At 42.8% G+C, this 15,753-nt stretch overlaps 1 non-coding gene and 6 pseudogenes across 1 annotated transcript; all 7 read left to right on the top strand.

Annotated features, from left to right (window-relative positions):
• The first annotated feature begins 11,441 nt into the window (after positions 1–11,441).
• Positions 11,442–11,560, top strand: LOC128651116 (uncharacterized; annotated as a pseudogene).
• Positions 11,561–11,891: 331 nt separating this feature from the next.
• Positions 11,892–12,009, top strand: LOC128650968 (uncharacterized; annotated as a pseudogene).
• A 352-nt stretch (positions 12,010–12,361) lies between these two features.
• On the top strand, positions 12,362–12,480 carry LOC128650959 (uncharacterized; annotated as a pseudogene).
• A 352-nt stretch (positions 12,481–12,832) lies between these two features.
• LOC128651006 (uncharacterized) lies at positions 12,833–12,951 on the top strand (annotated as a pseudogene).
• Positions 12,952–13,303: 352 nt separating this feature from the next.
• Positions 13,304–13,423, top strand: LOC128650919 (uncharacterized; annotated as a pseudogene).
• Positions 13,424–13,777: 354 nt separating this feature from the next.
• LOC128650756 (5S ribosomal RNA) lies at positions 13,778–13,896 on the top strand. The gene has a single exon (XR_008401014.1). It is a non-coding gene; the product is annotated as a 5S ribosomal RNA (ribosomal RNA).
• Positions 13,897–14,248: 352 nt separating this feature from the next.
• Positions 14,249–14,368, top strand: LOC128650937 (uncharacterized; annotated as a pseudogene).
• The last annotated feature ends 1,385 nt before the right edge of the window (positions 14,369–15,753 follow it).

The raw sequence follows: 15,753 nt of genomic DNA, 5'->3' as shown, positions 1-15,753 counted from the left end.
GATAGATAGGGAAAGAGAGAGGGGAGAGAGAGGGAGAGAGAGAGGGGGGAGGGAGAGAGAGGGGGGGAGGGAGAGAGAGGGGGGAGAGAGAGAGAGAGAGGGGGAGAGACAGCAAAAGAGAGGGGGGAGAGAAACAGCAAAACAGAGAAGGGGAGAGAGACAGCAAAAGAGAGGGGGAGAGAGACAGCAAAAGAGAGAGGGGGAGAGAGACAGCAAAAGAGAGGGGGAGAGAGACCGCAAAATAGAGGGGGAGAGAGACAGCAAAAGAGAGGGGGGAGAGAGACAGCAAAAGAGAGGGGGGAGAGAGACAGCAAAAGAGAGAGGGGGAGATAGACAGCAAAAGAGAGGGTGGAGAGAGACAGCAAAAGAGAGAGGGGGAGAGAGACAACAAAAGAGAGGGGGGAGAGAGACAGCAAAAGAGAGGGGGAGAGAGATAGCAAAAGAGAGAGGGGGAGAGAGACAGCAAAAGAGAGGGGAGAGAGAGACAGCAAAAGGGAGAGGGGGAGAGAGACAGCAAAAGAGAGAGGGGGAGAGAGACAGCAAAAGAGAGGGGGGAGAGAGCACAAAAGAGAGAGGGGGGAGAGAGCGCAAAAGAGAGGTGGGGAGAAAGAGAGCAAAAGAGAGGGAGGGAAGAGAGAGCGCAAAAGAATGGGAGAGAGCACAAAAGAGAAGTGGGGGAAGAGCGCAAAAGAGAAGGGGGAGAGAGAGCGCAAAAGAGAGGGGACAGAGAGCGCAAAAGAGAGGGGTGGAGAGAGAGCGCAAAAGAGAGGGGTAGAGAGAGAGCGCAAACGAGAGGGGGGAGAGAGCGCAAAAGAGAGGGGGAGAGAGAGCACAAAAGAGAGGGGAGAGAGAGCACAAAAGAGAGGGGGGAGAGAGAGCGCAAAAGAGAGGGGGGAGAGAGCACAAAGAGAGGGGGAGAGAGCGCAAAAGAGATGGGGGAGAGAGAGAGAGCGCAAAAGAGAGGGGGAGAGAGAGAGAGCGCAAAAGAGACGGGGAGAGAGAGCGCAAAAGAGAGGGGGGAGAGAGAGCACAAAAGAGAGTCAGAGAGAGAGAGGGCAAAAGAGAGGGGGAGAGAGCGCAAAAGAGAGGGGAGAGAGAGAGAGCTCAAAAGAGAGGGGGAGAGAGAGAGCTCAAAAGAAAGGGGGAGAGAGAGAGCAGAAGAGAGGAGGGAGAGAGGGCAAAAGAGAGGGGGTGGAGAGCGCAAAAGAGAGGGGGAGAGAGAGAGCGCAAAAGAGAGGAGGAGAGAGAGAGCAAAAGAGGGGGGAGAGAGAGCGCAAAAGAGAGGGGGGAGAGAGAGAGAGTGCAAAAGAGAGGGGGAAAGAGAGAGCGCAAAAGAGAGGGGGGAGAGAGAGCGCAAAAGAGATGGGGGAGAGAGAGAGCGCAAAAGAGAGGGGGAGAGAGAGAGTGCAAAAGAGAGGGGGAGAGAGAGCACAAAAGAGAGGGGGGAGAGAGAGCATAAAAGAGAGGGGGAGAGAGAGAGCAAAAGAGAGGGGGAGAGAGCGCAAAAGAGAGGGGGGAGAGAGCTCAAAAGAGAGGGGGGAGAGAGAGAGCTCAAAAGAAAGGGGGAGAGAGAGAGCAAAAGAGAGGAGGGAGAGAGGGCAAAAGAGAGGGGGGTGGAGAGCGCAAAAGAGAGGGGGAGAGAGAGAGCACAAAAGAGAGGGGGAGAGAGAGAGCTCAAACGAGAGGGGGGAGAAAGATAGCTCAAAAGAGTGGGGGAGAGAGAGAGCAAAAGAGAGGGGGGAGAGAGAGCGCAAAAGAGAGGGGGAGAGAGAGAGTGCAAAAGAGAGGGGGAGAGAGATAGCGCAAAAGAGAGGGGGAGAGAGAGCGCAAAAGAGAGGGGGGAGAGAGAGAGTGCAAAAGAGAGGGGGAGAGAGAGAGCGCAAAAGAGAGGGGGAGAGAGAGAGTGCAAAAGAGATGGGAGAGAGAGAGAGAGCACAAAAGAGATGGGGGAGAGAGAGAGAGCGGAAAAGAGATGGGGGAGAGAGAGAGCGCAAAAGAGATGAGGGAGAGAGAGAGCGCAAAAGAGAGGGGGAGAGAGAGAGAGCACAAAAGAGAGGGGGAGAGAGAGCGCAAAAGAGAAGCCATGTTTAGAAGCCATGGTGGAACCCCCTCTTGTGTACCAAATGTACTGATTTCACTTTAAGTAATAAAGACCATATTCTGTCTTTAAAAAATTTATCACCAGAGGAATCTGACGAGGGGGAAGTTATGCCGACTAACTCGCCCCACGTGTCAGACCCTTTGACTCCCGCTCAAGGGACACACGCTCAAATGGCGCCAAGTACATCTAGTGCGCCCATGGCGTTTACTTTACAAGACATGGCGGCAGTCATGGATAATACCCTGGCAGCGGTATTATCCAGACTACCTGGGTTACGAGGAAAGCGAGACAGCTCTGGAGTTAGAAGAAATACAGAGCATACTGACGCTTTAGTAACTATGTCTGATACCCCCTCACAATATGCAGAAGCTGAGGAAGGAGAGCTTCTTTCTGTGGCTGATTTTTCTGACTCAGGGAAGAGGATTCAACCTGATTCTGATTTGTCAACATTTAAATTTAAGCTTGAACACCTCCGCGTGTTACTCAGGGAGGTTTTAGCTGCTCTGAATGACTGTGATACAATTGCAGTGCCAGAGAAATTGTGTAGATTGGATTAATACTATGCAGAAATTATTACTAAGGAATGGGATAGACCAGGTGTGCCATTCTCTCCCCCTCCTATTTTTAAGAAAATGTTTCCAATAGATGCCACCACACGGGACTTATGGCAAATGGTCCCTAAGGTGGAGGGAGCAGTTTCTACCCTAGCTAAGCGTACTACTATCCCTGTCGAGGACAGTTGTGCTTTCTCAGATCCAATGGATAAAAAGTTAGAGGGTTACCTTAAGAAAATGTTTATTCAACAAGGTTTTATTCTACAGCCCCTTGCATGCATTGCCCCTGTCACTGCTGCTGCGGCTTTCTGGTTTGAGTCTCTGGAAGAGGCTTTACAGGTAGAGACCCCATTGGATGACATACTTGACAAGCTTAGAGCACTTAAGCTAGCCAATTCTTTTGTTTCTGATGCCATTGTTCATTTGACTAAACTAACGGCTAAGAATTCGGGTTTTGCTATTCAGGCATGCAGGGCGCTATGGCTTAAATCATGGTCAGCTGACGTTACTTCAAAGTCTAAGCTGCTTAATATTCCCTTCAAGGGGCAAACCCTATTCGGGCCTGGTTTGAAGGAGATCATTTCTGATATCACTGGAGGAAAAGGTCATGCCCTTCCTCAGGATAGGTCCAAATCAAGGGCCAAACAGACTAATTTTCGTGCCTTTCGAAACTTCAAGGCGAGTGCGGCATCAACTTCCTCTAATACAAAACAAAAGAGGGAACTTTTGCCCAGTCCAAGTCGGTCTGGAGACCTAACCAGACCTGGACCAAAGGTAAGCAGGCCAAAAAGCCTGCTGCTGCCTCTAAGACAGCATGAAGGATTAGCCCCCTACCCGGTAACGGATCTAGTAGGGGGCAGACTTTCGCTCTTCGCCCAGGCTTGGGCAAGAGATGTCCAGGATCCCTGGGCGTTGGAAATTGTATCCCAGGGATATCTTCTGGACTTCAAAGCTTCTCCTCCAAAAGGGAGATTTCACCTTTCACAATTATCTGCAAACCAGATAAAGAGAGAGGCATTTTTACATTGTGTTCAAGACCTCCTAGTTATGGGAGTGATCCATCCAGTTCCAAAGGAGGAACAGGGACAGGAATTTTATTCAAATCTGTTTGTGGTTCCCAAAAAAGAGGGAACCTTCAGACCAATCTTGGATCTCAAGATTTTAAACAAATTCCTCATTCAAGATGGAGACTATTCGTACCATCCTTCCTATGATCCAGGAGGGTGAATACATGACTACAGTGGATTTAAAGGATGCTTATCTTCACATTCCGATACACAAAGATCATCATCGGTTTCTCAGGTTTGCCTTCATAGACAGGCATTACCAGTTTGTAGCTCTTCCCTTTGGGTTAGCTACAGCCCCAGGAATCTTTATGAAGGTTCTGGGGTCACTTCTGGTGGTCCTAAGGCCGCGGGGCATAGCAGTGGCCCCTTATTTAGACGACATTCTGGTACAGGCATCAAATTTTCCAATTGCCAAGTTTCATACGGACATAGTTCTGGCATTTCTGAGGTCGCATGGGTGGAAAGTGAACAAAGAAAAGAGTTCTCTATCCCCTCTCACAAGAGTCTCCTTTCTGGGAACTCTAATAGATTCTGTAGAAATGAAAATTTACCTGACAGAGTCCAGGTTATCAAAACTTCTAAATTCCTGCTGTGTTCTTTATTCCACTTCTCGCCCTTCGGTGGCTCAGTGTATGGAAGTAATTGGCTTAATGGTAGCGGCAATGCACATAGTGCCATTTGCCCGCCTACATCTCAAACCGCTGCAACTCTGCATGCTCTGTCAGTGGAATGGGGATTACACAGATTTGTCCCCTCTACTAAATCTGGATCAAGAGACCAGGAACTCGCTGAAGGCTCAGGGATTGTGGACTCAGGAGGAGTCACTCCTTCCGATAAACATTCTGGAACTAAGAGCGATATTCAATGCTCTTCAGGCATGGCCTCAGCTAGCGACAATGAGGTTCATCAGATTTCAGTCGGAAAACATCACGACTGTGGATTACATCAATCATCAAGGGGGAACAAGGAGTTCCCTGGCGATGTTGGAAGTCTCATAGATAATTTGCTGGGCAGAGATTCACTCTTGCCACCTATCAGCTATCCATATCCCAGGTGTAGAGAACTGGGAGGCGGATTTTCTAAGTCGTCAGACTTTTCATCCGGGGGAGTGGGAACTCCATCCGGAGGTGTTTGCACAATTGATTCATCGTTGGGGCAAACCAGAACTGGATCTCATGGTGTCTCGCCAGAACGCCAAACTTCCTTGTTATGGATCCAGGTCCAGGGACCCCAAGGCGACGCTGATAGATGCTCTAGCAGCACCTTGGTCCTTCAACCTGGCTTATGTGTTTCCACCATTTCCTCTGCTCCCTCGTCTGATTGCCAAAATCAAGCAGGAGAGAGCATCGGTGATCTTGATAGCACCTGCGTGGCCACGCAGGACTTGGTATGCAGATCTGGTGGACATGTCATCCTTTCCACCATGGACTCTGCCGCTGAGACAGGACCTTCTACTTCAGGGTCCTTTCAACCATCCAAATCTAATTTCTCTGAGACTGACTGCCTTGAGATTGAACGCTTGATTTTATCAAAGCGTGGCTTCTCCGAGTCAGTCATTGATACCTTAATTCAGGCACGAAAGCCTGTCACCAGGAAAATCTATCATAAGATATGGCGTAAATATCTTTATTGGTGTGAATCCAAGGGTTACTCGTGGAGTAAAGTCAGGATTCCCAGGATATTATTTTTTCTCCAAGAAGGATTGGAAAAAGGCTTGTCAGCTAGTTCCTTAAAGGGACAGATTTCTGCTCTGTCTATTCTTTTGCACAAGCGTCTGGCGGATGTTCCAGACGTTCAGGCATTTTGTCAGGCTTTAGTTAGAATCAAGCCTGTGTTTAAACCTGTTGCTCCGCCATGGAGTTTAAACTCGGTTCTTAAAGTTCTTCAAGGGGTTCCGTTTGAACCTCTTCATTCCATAGATATCAAGTTTTTATCTTGGAAAGTTCTATTTTTGGTAGCTATTTCCTCGGCTCGTAGAGTTTCCGAGTTATCTGCCTTACAATTTGATTCCCCTTATCTGATCTTCCATGCAGATAAGGTAGTCTTGCGTACCAAACCTGGGTTTTTACCTAAGGTGGTATCTAATAAGAATATCAATCAGGAGATTGTTGCTCCATCATTGTGTCCTAATCCTTCTTCAAAGAAGGAACGTCTATTACACAATCTTGACGTGGTTCGTGCTTTAAAGTATTATTTACAAGCTACTAAAGTTTTTCGTCAAACATCTGCTTTGTTTGTTGTTTACTCTGGACAGAGGAAAGGCCAAAGGGCTTCGGCAACTTCTCTTTCACTTTGGCTAAGAAGTATAATATGCTTAGCTTATGAGACTGCTGGCCAGCAGCCTCCTGAGAGGATTACAGCTCATTCTACTAGAGCTGTGGCTTCCACATGGGCCTTTAAAAATGAGGCTTCTGTTGAACAGATTTGCAAGGCGGCGACTTGGTCTTTGCTTCATACTTTTTCAAAATTCTACAAATTTGATACTTTTGCTTCTTCGGAGGCTATTTTTGGGAGAAAGGTTTTACAGGCAGTGGTACCTTCCATTTAAGTACCTGCCTTGTCCCTCCCTTCATCCGTGTACTTTAGCTTTGGTATTGGTATCCCACAAGTAATGGATGATCCGTGAACTGGATACACCTTACAAGAGAAAACATAATTTATGCTTACCTGATAAATGTATTTCTCTTGTGGTGTTTCCAGTCCACGGCCCGCCCTGTCATTTTAAGGCAGGTATTTTTTAACTTTAAACTACAGTCACCACTGCACCCTATGGTTTCTCCTTTCTCTTGCTTGTCTTCGGTCGAATGACTGGATATGGCAGTTAGGGGAGGAGCTATATTGACAGCTCTGCTGTAGGTGTCCTCTTGCAACTTCCTGTTTGGAAGGAGAATATCCCACAAGTAATGGATGATCCGTGGACTGGATACACCACAAGAGAAATAAATTTATCAGGTAAGCATAAATTATGTTTCTGCATGGTGATCTGCCTGTCTACAGTTGGTAGTTTAGTAGTGGAATTGTATTTTAGCAAATATCTTTTTTTCTTTTAGTCAACTGGACTCTTTGCTACTTACTGTATTTACCGTTTATTGCATTGCTGGAGTAAAAGCAGCAAAATAATTGATACTGGCCCGGCAAGCACTCAATCTTTGGGGTTGTTGCGGCTCAGTGGTTAGGACAACTGCGTCACAATCCAACGGTTGTGAGTTTGAACTTGGCTACAGCTTCCATTTCTTACGTTGCATGTCCTTCTGGTCACATTTGATAACGAGCTGTCCATTATCAAATTTGTTTTGTTCTCTTGAAAACCTTTGCTGAAGGAACCGCATTGCACTATACTGGCAGCAAGATGAACACATCTAGTCAGCCAATTACAAAAGACAATTGTGTGCAGGCACCAATTAGCAGCAGCGCCCACTAGTGTAGAATATGTGCGTATTCCTTTTCAACAAGGGGTACCAAGAGAACAAAGCACATTTGAAAATAGAAGTGAATTTAAAAGTCTATTAAAATGACGATCTCTATCAGAATCATGTACATTTCATTTTGACTTTCCTATCCCTTTAAGGATTATAGAGCACCCTAGCTTTGCCACCCAAAGACATTCTTCTAGCTTTAATAAAAACAAATAAACAAAAAAACTCCATTTGCACAACACAGTGCCAGATGATCTTTTGTTTTGTTTTGTTTTTTTACCCTTATTGCATCAACGCACAAATGTCCTTTTTATTGTTTGACCTTTTTTAACATACAAGCAATTGGTAGTCTTAAATAAAACAGGCCATGGTCTAGCACCAATAGCTGGAATCAAACCCACAACCACTGGCTTGGAAGAAGAAACCACTCAACCACAATGGCACACCCTGTCAGGAGTTTGCAGGGCTTTTACCCATTACTTTGACCAATTTAGAACATTAAAGCAAGTAAAAGTATATAAGTACTTGAGCCACAATGGTTTGCAATGCCAAAGGAAGACAGGATCTGCATCCATTGTTTTTCTACTTTTAGACCAATATTTGAAGCGATAGTATATAAGCAGTGAGTTGCTTTCAGGAAATAAAATGATTATTTATCTAGGTGTGATATGTCTCTAGAATGCAATACACTACAATAGCCCTGTTCCCCCAGCAGGACTAACACTCTCAGCCGTGCGTTTACAAGGTTTCTATTTAACCCACTGAACCACCATAGATTTGTGAGATGGTATAAAAACGACAGTAACTATTATTTCCAATGTTGGATCACAGTTAGTTGCTAGGTAGCTGCTGAGATAAGTTATTGTGCTAGAAAGCACTCAGTCAGTGGTTCAAATCCACACTGCAAACACTACTTACAGAGCGACTTCCAGTGATTCTCCTGGAAATAATGTGCTAGTGGTTCTCCTGAAAGTAGTGTGCTGAAGTGGGTATGGGATTATTCTGGAATATGATCCTGTGATATGCAAAACATGATGGGATTAGTATATGGATGTGTGCAAAGGTGGGAGAAGTCTAGGTGGTGTGTGATTAGGGAACATAGGATGTGGATTTGGAAGTGGGGTGGGAATGTGGGGCAATAGTCTGGCTAGGTGACGTTGGAGTGGGTCTGTTAAGGGCGGGAGTAGTCTGGGGGGGTTGGGTAGGAAGGGAGAATAGAATGTGCATCCAGAAGGAAGAGTTGTTTGAGTAGACCGGATAGAAGCAGGAGGAACTGAGTTAGGAAGCAGGATAAAAATGTGATGGTGTGGAGCCTGGAATGAGAGGGCTCATTAGGAAAAAAGAGGGGCTAGTGGAGTTAAAATTTGTGGCTGTGGGAGTAGTCATGCTGGGCTAAGGCAGGAAATTAATTGGGTGGTGTAGTCTGATTGGGTATGTAGTTTTTCATCTCTAGCCAGACTGCTCCTCCATTCCTAACCCCTATTTTTTCCCTCCAAGCTGACCCCCTCTTCTAGATTCCCATTCTACCTTCCTCCAATCACACAATAGTTACCAAGATTTCCTTCTGCTTGTCATATTTTGTAATATTAGGTTTTTTTATTTTTGGAATTTTGTATTATTTTTTTAAGGTAATTAATATATTTGTCATTTTATTTCAGTGTATTTTAATTGGGGTTAAGTTAGGGGGTAATAAACAATGTAGTATTCAAAGGAGTAATCCGGAAATTACAGTAGCTATTATTCTATTGGCTATTCAAATCAGCCAATAGAATTACAGTAGCTCTCATCCGATTGACTGATTTGAATTTGAAGGCTCAAATCAGCCAATAGGAATTCAAGGGACGCCATTTTTAATCGCGTACCTTGAATTCCTATTCAGTGTACGGCGGAGATCGTATGAAGAGGATCCTCCACGCTCCATGGCTCTGAAGTCTTCAGTTCCAGCGTCGCCGATCTTCAGTTCCAGCGTGGCTGGTCTTCAGTTCCAGAGTCGACGGTCTTCAGCTCCGCGGTCATCGGTCTTCAACTCCTCCGCTCCGCGCCAGCTGGATCCTAGAAGAAGAAGAGGTCGCCGCTTGGAAGAAGACTTCTCCGCCTGGAACAGGACCTTCTCCGCCGGTCTTCAGGACAGGTAAGGACCACTTGGGGGTTAGACTTAGGTTTTTTTAACGGGGGATCGGGTGGGTTTTAGAGTAGGGGTGTGTGGGTGGTGGGTTGTAATGTGTGGGGGGGTTGTTCTTTTACTTTAGGGCAATGCCCCGCAAAAGGCCCTTTTAAGGGCTGGTAATAGAGCTGATTATTTTTGTAATTTAGTTTAGGGTAGGGAAATTTTATTATTTTGGGGGGCTTTTTTTTATTAGGGGGTTTAGATTAGGTGTAATTAGCTTAAAATGCTTGTAATATTTTTTTTTTTTGTAATTTAGTGTTTGTTTGTTTGTTTTTGTAATTTAGTTTAGTTTATTTAATTGTATTTTAGTTTAGATAATTGTAGTTTATTTAATTAATTTAATGATAGTGTAGTGTTAGGTGTATTTGTAACTTAGGTAAGGATTTATTTTACAGGTAATTTTGTAATTATTTTAACTAGGTAGCTATTAAATAGTTATTAACTATTTAATAGCTATTGTACCTAGTTAAAATAAATACAAAGTTACTTGTAAAATAAATATAAACCCTAAAATAGCTACAATGTAATTATTAATTATATTGTAGCTATCTTAGGGTTTTATTTTAAAGGTAAGTATTTAGTTTTAAATAGGAATAATTTAGTTAATAATATTAATATTATTTAGATTTATTGAAATAATAATAATAAGTTAGGGGGTTTAAGGGTTAGACTTAGGTTTAGGGGGTAATATAGTTAATATAGGTGGCGGCGGTGTAGGGGCCTCAGATTTGGGGTTAATATAGGTGGTGGCGGTGTAGGGGGCTCAGATTAGGGGTTAATATAGTTAATATAGGTGGCGGCGGTGTAGGGGGGTCAGATTAGGGGGTAATACATTTAATATAGGTGGCGGCCGTGTAGGGGGATTAGATTAGGGGTTAATATATTTAATATAGGTGAGGGGGGTGTAGGGGGATTAGATTAGGGGTTAATATATTTAATATAGGTGGCGGCGGTGTAGGGGGGTCAGATTAGGGGGTAATACATTTAATGTAGGTGGCGGCGGGGTCCGGGAGCGGCGGTTTAGGGGTTAAACTCTTTATTAGGTATTGCGGTGGGGGATTGCGGTTGACAGGTAGATAGACATTGCGCATGCGTTAGGTGTTAGATTTTATTTTGCAGGCAGTTTAGGAAGTTACGGGGCTCCAATACTCAGCGTAAGGCTTACTACGCCTGCATTTTGTGGCGAGGTGAAAATGGAGTAAGATTTCTCCATTTTCACCACGTAAGTCCTTACGCTGTATATTGGATACCAAACTGCGCGGCTTTTCTATACCAGTCTATGGGTCAAAAAACTACGGCCGAAGGGTGAAATATACGAGCGTAACTTCTATGTTACGCCGTATATAGGATACCAAACCAGTGCAAAATTTGGCGTCGCCGGCTTTTGCGGGCGACGCTGCATATCGGATTGGGCCCTACATTTGTATTTCACCTGATTTAAAGCTAGAGATACTGAGGAATCAGATCTAAATAACCCTATGTTGCAATTCCTCATTATAATACTACTCTATGCTAGTCTTAAAGGGACATGAAATCCAAAATGTTTTCTTTCACAATTCTGATAGAGAATACAATTTTAAACAACATTCCAATTTACTACCATTATTTAATTTGCTTCATTCTTTAGATACATTTATATACAGTTATCAATCAGTAGCCACTGAGCATATTTAGATATGCTTTTCAACAAAGGATATCAATAGAATGAAGCAAATTGAACAATAGAAATACAGTTGTTTAAAACTGGAACACCGAGTGCGGTAGGCTTTTTTCTTCGATTTTTCTTTAGATTTTTTAAAACAACTATGCATGCGTAATATCTCCTGAAAGTGGCGATATTCTTTGAAACAACTGTATCTTGCAATTCCTTAAAAAACACGTCAATTTGAAATAAAGATAATTATCTTTTGTAAAGACAGACAGACTGGCAGGCAGGCAGACAGACAGAGAGGCACGTAACCTTATCAGTGCATACTTTTTGTCATGGGACAGCGAGTTATTCTGGGCCTGTACTGGCATTTTTTATTTATTCATTTGCGGTCAAACTTTTTTCCCCATTTTAGCTCCTCCACTGCTTACAATGCTGTGAATGAAGGCATGAGCAAGCTTAATTCACCCTGGGTACAAATAGAAAATGCCTACCGCCATACTACTCTGAATGCACCCGATCCTGTCTGATCTCGGAAATTAACCAGGGTCAGGCCCGGACATTACCTGGATGTGTGACTGCCTGGGAACACTGAGTCCGGTAGGCTCTTTTCTTTGATTTGTTAAAACAACTATGCATGAGTAATATCTCCTGAAAGTGGCGATATTCATTGAAACAATTGTATCTTGCAATTCCTTAAAAAACACGTCCATTTGAAATAAAGATAATTATCTTTTGTAAAGACAAACAGACTGGCAGGCAGGCAGACAGAGAGGCCTTTTTGTCATGGGACAGCAAGTTATTCTGGGCCTGTACTGGCATTTTTTATTTATTCATTTGGGTTAAAATTTTATCCCCATTTTAGCTCTTCCACTGCTTACAATGCTGTGAATGAAGGCATGAGCAAGCTTAATTTACGCTTGGTACAAACAGAAAATGCCTACCGCCATACTACACTGAATGCACCCAATCCCGTCTGATCTTGGAAGTTAAGCAGGGTCAGGCCGGACAGTACCTGGATGGGTGACTTCCTGTGCACACAGAGTGCGGTAGGCTTTTTCTTTGATTTTTTTAAAACAACTATGCATGCGTAATATCTCCTGAAAGTGGCGATATTCATTGAAACAACTGTATCTTGCAATTCCTTAAAAAACACGTCAATTTGAAATAAAGATATTTATCTTTTGTAAAGACAGACAGACTGGCAGGCAGACAGACAGAGAGGCAGGTAACCTTATCCGTGTATACTTTTTGTCATGGGTCAGTGAGTTATTCTGGGCCTGTACTGGCATTTTTTATTTATTCATTTGGGTTAAAATGTTATCCCCATTTTAGCTCTTCCACTACTTTCAATGCTGTGAATGATGGCATGAGCAAACTTAATTCATGCTGGGTACAAGCAGAAAATGCCTACCGCCATACTACTCTGAATGCAACCGATCCCGTCTGATCTTGGAAGTTAAGCAGGGTCAGGCCCGGACAGTACCTGGATGGGTGGCAACCTGGGAACACCGAGTGAGGTAGGCTTTTTGCTTTAATTTTTTAAAACAACTATGCATGCGTAATATCTCCTGAAAGTGGAAATATTCATTGAAACAACTGTATCTTGCAATTCCTTAAAAAACACGTCAATTTGAAATAAAGATAATTATCTTTTGTAAAGACAGACAGACTAGCAGGCAGACAGACAGAGAGGCAGGTAACCTTATCCGTGTATACTTTTTGTCAGGGGTCAGTGAGTTATTCTGGGCCTGTACTGGCATTTTTTATTTATTCATTTGGGTTAAAATGTTATCCCCATTTTAGCTCTTCCACTACTTTCAATGCTGTGAATGACGGCATGAGCAAGCTTAATTCATGCTGGGTACAAGCAGAAAATGCCTACCGCCATACTACTCTGAATGCAACCGATCCTGTCTGATCTTGGAAGTTAAGCAGGGTCAGGCCCGGACAGTACCTGGATGGGTGGCAACCTGGGAACACCGAGTGAGGTAGGCTTTTTGCTTTAATTTTTTAAAACAACTATGCATGCGTAATATCTCCTAAAAGTGGAAATATTCATTGAAACAACTGTATCTTGCAATTCCTTAAAAAACACGTCAATTTGAAATAAAGATAATTATCTTTTGTAAAGACAGACAGACTAGCAGGCAGACAGACAGAGAGGCAGGTAACCTTATCCGTGTATACTTTTTGTCATGGGTCAGCGAGTTATTCTGGACCTGTACTGGCATTTTTATTTTTTCATTTGCGATCAAAATTTTATCCCCATTTTAGCTCTTCCACTGCTTACAATGCTGTGAATGAAGGCATGAGCAAGCTTAATTAATGCTGGGTACAAACAGAAAATGCCTACTGCCATACTACTCTGAATGCACCCGATCCCATCTGATCTCTGTAGGTTAAGCAGGGTCAGGCCTGGACAGTACCTGGATGGGTGACCACCTGGGAACACCGAGTGTGGTATGCTTTTCTCTTTGATTTTTTAAAACTATGCATGCGCAATATCTCCTGAAAGTGGCAATATTAATTGAATCAACTGTATCTTGCAATTCCTTAAAAAACACGTCAATTTGAAATAAAGATAATTATCTTTTGTAAAGACAAACAGACTGGAAGGCAGGCAGACAGACAGAGAGGCAGTTAACCTTATCCATGTATACTTTTTTTCATGGGACAGCGAGTTATTCTGGGCCTGTACTGGCATTTTTGTATTTATTCATTTGGGTTTAAATTTTATCCCCATTTTAGCTTTTACACTGCTTACAATGCTGTGAATGAAGGCATGAGCAAAGTTAATTCACGCTGGGTACAAATAGAAAATGCCTACCGCCATAGTACTCTGAATGCACCCGATCCCGTCTGATCTCGGAAATTAACCAGGGTCGGGCCCGGACAGTACCTGGATGGGTGACCGCCTGGGAACACCGGGTGCGGTAGGCTTCTTTATTTTATTTTTTTAAACAACTATGCATGCGTAATATCTCCTGAAAGTGGCAATATTCATTGAAACAACTGTATCTTGCAATTTCTTAAAAAACATGTCAATTTGAAATAAAGATAATTATCTTTTGTAAAGACAGACAGACTAGCAGGCAAACAGACAGAGAGGCAGGTAACCTTATCCGTGTATACTTTTTGTCATGGGTCAGCGAGTTATTCTGGACCTGTACTGGCATTTTTATTTTTTCATTTGCGATCAAAATTTTATCCCCATTTTAGCTCTTCCACTGCTTACAATGCTGTGAATGAAGGCATGAGCAAGCTTAATTAATGCTGGGTACAAACAGAAAATGCCTACTGCCATACTACTCTGAAGGCACCCGATCCCATCTGATCTCTGTAGGTTAAGCAGGGTCAGGCCTGGACAGTACCTGGATGGGTGACCACCTGGGAACACCGAGTGTGGTATGCTTTTTTCTTTGATTTTTTAAAACTATGCATGCGCAATATCTCCTGAAAGTGGCAATATTAATTGCCTCTTTTTTGTAAAGACAGACAGACTGGCAGGCAGGCAGACAGACAGAGAGGCAGGAATCCTTATCAGTGTATACTTTTTGTCATGGGTCAGCGAGTTATTCTGGGCCTGTACTGGTATTTTTTATTTATTCATTTACGGTCAAAATGTTAACCCCATTTTAGCTCTTCCATTGCTTACAATGATGTGAATGAAGGCATGAGGAAGCTTAATTCATGCTGGGTACAAGCTGAAAATGCCTACCGCCATACTACAGTATCCCTTTGTTTGTTACATTAACCCCTTAGTGACCAGAGCACTTTTCCATTTGTTGACCTTTGGGACCAAGGCTATTTTTACATTTCTGCGGTGTTTGTGTTTAGCTGTAATTTTCCTCTTACTCATTTACTGTACCCACACATATTATATACCGTTTTTCTCGCCATTAAATGGACTTTCTAAAGATACCATTTTTTTCATCATATCTTATAATTTACTATTAAAAAAATTATAAAATATGAGGAATAAATGGAAAAAAAACAATTTTTTCAAACTTTGACCCCCAAAATCTGTTGCACATCTACAACCACCAAAAAACATCCATGCTAAATAGTTTCTAAATTTTGTCCTGAGTTTAGAAATACCCAATGTTTACATGTTCTTTGCTTTTTTTGCAAGTTATAGGGCACTAAATAAAAGTAGCACTTTGCTATTTCCAAACCACTTTTTTTCAAAATTAGCGCTAGTTACATTGGGACACTGATATCTGTCAGGAATCCCTGAATATCCTTTAACATGTATATATATATTTTTAGAAGACATCCCAAAGTATTGATCTAGGCCCATTTTGGTATATTTCATGCCACCATTTCACCGCCAAATGCGATCAAATAAAAAAAAATGTTCACTTTTTCACAAATTTTTTCACAAACTTTAGGTTTCTCACTGAAATTATTTACAAACAGCTTGTGCAATTATTGCACAAATGGTTTTAAATGCTTCTCTGGGATCCCCTTTGTTCAGAAATAGCAGACATATATGGCTTTTACGTTGCTTTTTGGTAATTAGAAGGCCACTAAATGCCACTGCGCACCACACATGTATTATGCGCAGCAGTGAAGGGGTTAACTAGGGAGCATGTAGGGAGCTTGTAGGGTTAATTTTAGCTTTAGTGTAGTGTAGTAAACAACCCCAAGTATTGATCTAGGCCCATTTTGGTATATTTCATGCCACCATTTCACCGCCAAATGCGATCAAATTAAAAAAAACTTTAAATATTTCACAATTTTAGGTTTCTCACTGAAATTATTTACAAACAGCTTGTGCAATTATGGCACAAATTG

Source organism: Bombina bombina, chromosome 2, assembly GCF_027579735.1.
Source record: "Bombina bombina isolate aBomBom1 chromosome 2, aBomBom1.pri, whole genome shotgun sequence".
NCBI classification, from domain to species: domain Eukaryota; kingdom Metazoa; phylum Chordata; class Amphibia; order Anura; family Bombinatoridae; genus Bombina; species Bombina bombina.
This window is presented reverse-complemented; position numbering and strand designations above follow the sequence as displayed.